Below are 8,001 nucleotides of genomic sequence, written 5' to 3' on the forward strand. Positions count from 1 at the left end.
GGGGGGGGGGGGGGGGATGGTGCATCTCGCTGACCTACACGGGACGGATGGAGAGTGAGAATACAGCACAGGAAGAGCGAGAACGGCAGCCAATCAGACGCCTCCGTCCGCTCCAATCTACTCTCGCGGTCAGAAGTTTGAGAACATCCCAATTTTTCCAGTTTTTATGGAAATTTGACCAGCGTGATGTCCGCGAGTCCTCCGAATATAAAGCGGAGGACCAATAAAACAACCGGACGGCCAACGGACATCATGGAATCGGAAGTCTTCTCTTCACCATTGAAACTGAAACTGTACTCACCGACACCTTGGCTTTCTTAGACTTTGGCTGTGCTTGAAGCCTGGGAGTCGCCTGTCACGCAAGCCGTTGGCTCTCAGAAACTTGTCTCCCGATCCCGTTGTGGCTTCGGGTCCTCCAGACCTCTTCCTGTCAGAGTTTCCTCCAGCTTCCAAGTGCCCTTTGATGGGAAACTGTACTCACCGACACCTTGGCTTTCTTTGCCTTTGGCTGTGCTTGCAGCTGTTGTCCTGTGAGCCGCCGGTCGCGCAAGCCGTTGGCTCTCAGAAACTTGTCTCCCGATCCCGTTGTGGCTTCGGGTCCTCCAGACCTCTTCCTGTCAGAGTTTCCTCCCGCTTCCAAGTGCCCTTTGATGGGAAACTGTACTCACCGACACCTTGGCTTTCTTTGCCTTTGGCTGTGCTTGCAGCTGTTGTCCTGTGAGCCGCCGGTCGCGCAAGCCGTTGGCTCTCAGAAACTTGTCTCCCGATCCCGTTGTGGCTTCGGGTCCTCCAGACCTCTTCCTGTCAGAGTTTCCTCCAGCTTCCAAGTGCCTTTTGATGGGAAACTGTACTCACTGACACCTTGGCTTTCTTTAGCTGTGCTGGCCGCGCAAGCCGTTGGCTCTCAGAAACTTGTCTCCCGATCCCGTTGTGGCTTCGGGTCCTCCAGACCTCTTCCTGTCAGAGTTTCCTCCAGCTTCCAAGTGCCTTTTGATGGGAAACTGTACTCACTGACACCTTGGCTTTCTTAGACTTTGGCTGTGCTTGAAGCCTGGGAGTCGCCGGTCGCGCAAGCCGTTGGCTCTCAGAAACTTGTCTCCCGATCCCGTTGTGGCTTCGGGTCCTCCAGACCTCTTCCTGTCAGAGTTTCCTCCAGCTTCCAAGTGCCTTTTGATGAGAAACTGTACTCACCGACACCTTGGCTTTTATTTGCTATTTCTCTAAAGGAAAGACCTACACTGCTAAGGGTTATAATGGTCTGTCTATCTTTGTTAATTGCCCCTTTAATCACCATTTTGAGAGCAATGTACGACTTCCTGAGGTACAATACTGTCCAAATATTGCTCAAGAGGGTGTAGCAACACAGTCTGTACCATGTCAGGTGATTCGCTGGACCCGAAAAATGGGGGAGTTCTCAAACTTTTGACTGGAAGTATATAAATATATCACCCCCAATGCATGCGTCCTCCAGTATATATATATATAGATACACGCATGTCACATGGCCCTATGCATGCGTCCTCCAGTGTATATATACACATGTCCTAGGGCCCTATGAATGTCTCCGCTCCATCATAAAGTTCTCTGGGGTCACCTGAAGCATAGTATGTGTGGGATTCTCATACATGGTGACCCCCTCACTTAGCCTGCACAGTCCCCCTCGGGGTCCCCCTGTACCCTCCATGGAGCCGGTATATGGGGGTGACATTCCCAGCAACACACACACACAGATACAATATTTCACCGACCTGTAGCAATGTGCTTCCTCCATGTGCCGCCACCCGCGCTGCACGCTAGAGGGCGCCCTCTCCCCCCCTATTGCGGACGCGTCCCGTGCGAATGACCTCACTGCGATGGGCCCGCCATGCGTTCCAGGGCTCTCTTTTGCGTTTCACACCTCGCTGTAGTTTGGGGGGGCGTGTTCTGCGGTTCACAGCTCAGAAGAAGGGGCGTGACTTAGACTCCATTGCACCGCGTACTAGGCGTGTCCTGCGTTTCAGTTCCAAGCAGGGGGCGTGTTTTGCGTTTCAAGCCTCGCTCTAAGGTGGGGGCGTGCTCTGCGTTTCATAATTAAAACGGGGGCGTGTTTTGCGGTTCAAGACTCTTTTTAATGCACATTCGGCGTCTCACGCCTCGTTGTGGGACGCAGACTTCCGGTAGAGGTGACTTCTACGTGGTGTAGCTTTATTTCGGGGCTGTTGGGTGGAGTGGTGTCTCTGCTGTGCGTTGTGAGGGGATGAGGCACGCTAAAGGGGCAACGTTCTGTAATATCTGTGCTTCCTGCATTGTAAAGCTTGTGCTTCTTATGGGGAAGGGTCAGTTAAAATGTTTATGTCAGTGACGGCTGTGCTGTGGAGACCTGGCTTTGTAGCAGCATAATAATGAGCACAGCCCGGTGCAGGACCCAAACCCACTATTGTGATCTTGGTGAGGCACATGCGCTGCTACGCATGCAGCATGCACCATTTTCAGTCTGCTGTGATGCAATTTGTCAGCCTACTGAAATAGATAAGCTGCCCCTACACAACACACCGCAGCAGACCTGGCTGGTATGAATGGGTTTCTGATGCTTGTGAACAGCAGACAAACTACAGGACAAAGCACAGCTGTAGCCAATCCAACACTCGTATACACAATACTACATGCAGCTGTGACCACAAGAGAAATCTGTTGTTACTGCTGCAGATAGTAAACTCATGAAAACTGGAGGGCGGGGCCACCGCTCCAGATCGTCCCCAGGGAGGAAGGCGGGGCCCACCGCTCCAGATCGTCCCCAGAGAGGAGAGCGGGGGCCCACCGCTCCAGATCGTCCCCAGAGAGGAGAGCGGGGGCCCACCGCTCCAGATCGTCCCCAGGGAGGAAGGCGGGTCCCACCGCTCCAGATCGTCCCCAGAGAGGAGAGCGGGGCCCACCGCTCCAGAGAGGAGAGCGGGGCCCACCGCTCCAGATCGTCCCCAGAGAGGAGAGCGGGGCCCACCGCTCCAGAGAGGAGAGCGGGACCCACCGCTCCAGATCGTCCCCAGAGAGGAGAGTGGGGGCCACCGCTCAAGATCGTCCCCAGAGAGGAGAGCGGGGGCCACCGCTCCAGAGAGGAAGGCGGGGCCCACCGCTCCAGATCGTCCCCAGAGAGGAGAGCGGGGGCCCACCGCTCAAGATCGTCCCCAGAGAGGAGAGCGGGGGCCCACCGCTCAAGATCGTCCCCAGAGAGGAGAGCGGGGGCCCACCGCTCAAGATCGTCCCCAGAGAGGAGAGCGGGGGCCCACCGCTCAAGATCGTCCCCAGAGAGGAGAGCGGGGGCCCACCGCTCAAGATCGTCCCCAGAGAGGAGAGCGGGGGCCCACCGCTCAAGATCGTCCCCAGAGAGGAGAGCGGGGGCCCACCGCTCAAGATCGTCCCCAGAGAGGAGAGCGGGGGCCCACCGCTCAAGATCGTCCCCAGAGAGGAGAGCGGGGGCCCACCGCTCAAGATCGTCCCCAGAGAGGAGAGCGGGGGCCCACCGCTCAAGATCGTCCCCAGAGAGGAGAGCGGGGGCCCACCGCTCAAGATCGTCCCCAGAGAGGAGAGCGGGGGCCCACCGCTCAAGATCGTCCCCAGAGAGGAGAGCGGGGGCCCACCGCTCAAGATCGTCCCCAGAGAGGAGAGCGGGGGCCCACCGCTCAAGATCGTCCCCAGAGAGGAGAGCGGGGGCCCACCGCTCAAGATCGTCCCCAGAGAGGAGAGCGGGGGCCCACCGCTCAAGATCGTCCCCAGAGAGGAGAGCGGGGGCCCACCGCTCAAGATCGTCCCCAGAGAGGAGAGCGGGGGCCCACCGCTCAAGATCGTCCCCAGAGAGGAGAGCGGGGGCCCACCGCTCAAGATCGTCCCCAGAGAGGAGAGCGGGGGCCCACCGCTCAAGATCGTCCCCAGAGAGGAGAGCGGGGGCCCACCGCTCAAGATCGTCCCCAGAGAGGAGAGCGGGGGCCCACCGCTCAAGATCGTCCCCAGAGAGGAGAGCGGGGGCCCACCGCTCAAGATCGTCCCCAGAGAGGAGAGCGGGGGCCCACCGCTCAAGATCGTCCCCAGAGAGGAGAGCGGGGGCCCACCGCTCAAGATCGTCCCCAGAGAGGAGAGCGGGGGCCCACCGCTCAAGATCGTCCCCAGAGAGGAGAGCGGGGGCCCACCGCTCAAGATCGTCCCCAGAGAGGAGAGCGGGGGCCCACCGCTCAAGATCGTCCCCAGAGAGGAGAGCGGGGGCCCACCGCTCAAGATCGTCCCCAGAGAGGAGAGCGGGGGCCCACCGCTCAAGATCGTCCCCAGAGAGGAGAGCGGGGGCCCACCGCTCAAGATCGTCCCCAGAGAGGAGAGCGGGGGCCCACCGCTCAAGATCGTCCCCAGAGAGGAGAGCGGGGGCCCACCGCTCAAGATCGTCCCCAGAGAGGAGAGCGGGGGCCCACCGCTCAAGATCGTCCCCAGAGAGGAGAGCGGGGGCCCACCGCTCAAGATCGTCCCCAGAGAGGAGAGCGGGGGCCCACCGCTCAAGATCGTCCCCAGAGAGGAGAGCGGGGGCCCACCGCTCAAGATCGTCCCCAGAGAGGAGAGCGGGGGCCCACCGCTCAAGATCGTCCCCAGAGAGGAGAGCGGGGGCCCACCGCTCAAGATCGTCCCCAGAGAGGAGAGCGGGGGCCCACCGCTCAAGATCGTCCCCAGAGAGGAGAGCGGGGGCCCACCGCTCAAGATCGTCCCCAGAGAGGAGAGCGGGGGCCCACCGCTCAAGATCGTCCCCAGAGAGGAGAGCGGGGGCCCACCGCTCAAGATCGTCCCCAGAGAGGAGAGCGGGGGCCCACCGCTCAAGATCGTCCCCAGAGAGGAGAGCGGGGGCCCACCGCTCAAGATCGTCCCCAGAGAGGAGAGCGGGGGCCCACCGCTCAAGATCGTCCCCAGAGAGGAGAGCGGGGGCCCACCGCTCAAGATCGTCCCCAGAGAGGAGAGCGGGGGCCCACCGCTCAAGATCGTCCCCAGAGAGGAGAGCGGGGGCCCACCGCTCAAGATCGTCCCCAGAGAGGAGAGCGGGGGCCCACCGCTCAAGATCGTCCCCAGAGAGGAGAGCGGGGGCCCACCGCTCAAGATCGTCCCCAGAGAGGAGAGCGGGGGCCCACCGCTCAAGATCGTCCCCAGAGAGGAGAGCGGGGGCCCACCGCTCAAGATCGTCCCCAGAGAGGAGAGCGGGGGCCCACCGCTCAAGATCGTCCCCAGAGAGGAGAGCGGGGGCCCACCGCTCAAGATCGTCCCCAGAGAGGAGAGCGGGGGCCCACCGCTCAAGATCGTCCCCAGAGAGGAGAGCGGGGGCCCACCGCTCAAGATCGTCCCCAGAGAGGAGAGCGGGGGCCCACCGCTCAAGATCGTCCCCAGAGAGGAGAGCGGGGGCCCACCGCTCAAGATCGTCCCCAGAGAGGAGAGCGGGGGCCCACCGCTCAAGATCGTCCCCAGAGAGGAGAGCGGGGGCCCACCGCTCAAGATCGTCCCCAGAGAGGAGAGCGGGGGCCCACCGCTCAAGATCGTCCCCAGAGAGGAGAGCGGGGGCCCACCGCTCAAGATCGTCCCCAGAGAGGAGAGCGGGGGCCCACCGCTCAAGATCGTCCCCAGAGAGGAGAGCGGGGGCCCACCGCTCAAGATCGTCCCCAGAGAGGAGAGCGGGGGCCCACCGCTCAAGATCGTCCCCAGAGAGGAGAGCGGGGGCCCACCGCTCAAGATCGTCCCCAGAGAGGAGAGCGGGGGCCCACCGCTCAAGATCGTCCCCAGAGAGGAGAGCGGGGGCCCACCGCTCAAGATCGTCCCCAGAGAGGAGAGCGGGGGCCCACCGCTCAAGATCGTCCCCAGAGAGGAGAGCGGGGGCCCACCGCTCAAGATCGTCCCCAGAGAGGAGAGCGGGGGCCCACCGCTCAAGATCGTCCCCAGAGAGGAGAGCGGGGGCCCACCGCTCAAGATCGTCCCCAGAGAGGAGAGCGGGGGCCCACCGCTCAAGATCGTCCCCAGAGAGGAGAGCGGGGGCCCACCGCTCAAGATCGTCCCCAGAGAGGAGAGCGGGGGCCCACCGCTCAAGATCGTCCCCAGAGAGGAGAGCGGGGGCCCACCGCTCAAGATCGTCCCCAGAGAGGAGAGCGGGGGCCCACCGCTCAAGATCGTCCCCAGAGAGGAGAGCGGGGGCCCACCGCTCAAGATCGTCCCCAGAGAGGAGAGCGGGGGCCCACCGCTCAAGATCGTCCCCAGAGAGGAGAGCGGGGGCCCACCGCTCAAGATCGTCCCCAGAGAGGAGAGCGGGGGCCCACCGCTCAAGATCGTCCCCAGAGAGGAGAGCGGGGGCCCACCGCTCAAGATCGTCCCCAGAGAGGAGAGCGGGGGCCCACCGCTCAAGATCGTCCCCAGAGAGGAGAGCGGGGGCCCACCGCTCAAGATCGTCCCCAGAGAGGAGAGCGGGGGCCCACCGCTCAAGATCGTCCCCAGAGAGGAGAGCGGGGGCCCACCGCTCAAGATCGTCCCCAGAGAGGAGAGCGGGGGCCCACCGCTCAAGATCGTCCCCAGAGAGGAGAGCGGGGGCCCACCGCTCAAGATCGTCCCCAGAGAGGAGAGCGGGGGCCCACCGCTCAAGATCGTCCCCAGAGAGGAGAGCGGGGGCCCACCGCTCAAGATCGTCCCCAGAGAGGAGAGCGGGGGCCCACCGCTCAAGATCGTCCCCAGAGAGGAGAGCGGGGGCCCACCGCTCAAGATCGTCCCCAGAGAGGAGAGCGGGGGCCCACCGCTCAAGATCGTCCCCAGAGAGGAGAGCGGGGGCCCACCGCTCAAGATCGTCCCCAGAGAGGAGAGCGGGGGCCCACCGCTCAAGATCGTCCCCAGAGAGGAGAGCGGGGGCCCACCGCTCAAGATCGTCCCCAGAGAGGAGAGCGGGGGCCCACCGCTCAAGATCGTCCCCAGAGAGGAGAGCGGGGGCCCACCGCTCAAGATCGTCCCCAGAGAGGAGAGCGGGGGCCCACCGCTCAAGATCGTCCCCAGAGAGGAGAGCGGGGGCCCACCGCTCAAGATCGTCCCCAGAGAGGAGAGCGGGGGCCCACCGCTCAAGATCGTCCCCAGAGAGGAGAGCGGGGGCCCACCGCTCAAGATCGTCCCCAGAGAGGAGAGCGGGGGCCCACCGCTCAAGATCGTCCCCAGAGAGGAGAGCGGGGGCCCACCGCTCAAGATCGTCCCCAGAGAGGAGAGCGGGGGCCCACCGCTCAAGATCGTCCCCAGAGAGGAGAGCGGGGGCCCACCGCTCAAGATCGTCCCCAGAGAGGAGAGCGGGGGCCCACCGCTCAAGATCGTCCCCAGAGAGGAGAGCGGGGGCCCACCGCTCAAGATCGTCCCCAGAGAGGAGAGCGGGGGCCCACCGCTCAAGATCGTCCCCAGAGAGGAGAGCGGGGGCCCACCGCTCAAGATCGTCCCCAGAGAGGAGAGCGGGGGCCCACCGCTCAAGATCGTCCCCAGAGAGGAGAGCGGGGGCCCACCGCTCAAGATCGTCCCCAGAGAGGAGAGCGGGGGCCCACCGCTCAAGATCGTCCCCAGAGAGGAGAGCGGGGGCCCACCGCTCAAGATCGTCCCCAGAGAGGAGAGCGGGGGCCCACCGCTCAAGATCGTCCCCAGAGAGGAGAGCGGGGGCCCACCGCTCAAGATCGTCCCCAGAGAGGAGAGCGGGGGCCCACCGCTCAAGATCGTCCCCAGAGAGGAGAGCGGGGGCCACCGCTCCAGATCGTCCCCAGAGAGTAATGCGAGGGCCCGCTGCTCCCCAAACATCAAGGTGCGGCCCGCTGCTCCAGTCTATGGGGCAAAGGGGGGGCCCGCTGCTCCAGTCTGCCCCCCATAGAGGAAAGTGGGGGCCCGCTGCTCCAGAACATCCCCAGAAAGGAAGGCAGGGGCTCGCTACTCCAGAATGCCCCCAGAGAGGAAGGTGGGGGTCCATTGCTCCAGACAGGAAGGCGGAGCCCGCTGCTGCGT

This window comes from Nanorana parkeri, unplaced genomic scaffold (assembly GCF_000935625.1).
Source record: "Nanorana parkeri isolate BGI_ZX_2015 unplaced genomic scaffold, ASM93562v1 scaffold1316, whole genome shotgun sequence".
Lineage (NCBI taxonomy): Eukaryota > Metazoa > Chordata > Amphibia > Anura > Dicroglossidae > Nanorana > Nanorana parkeri.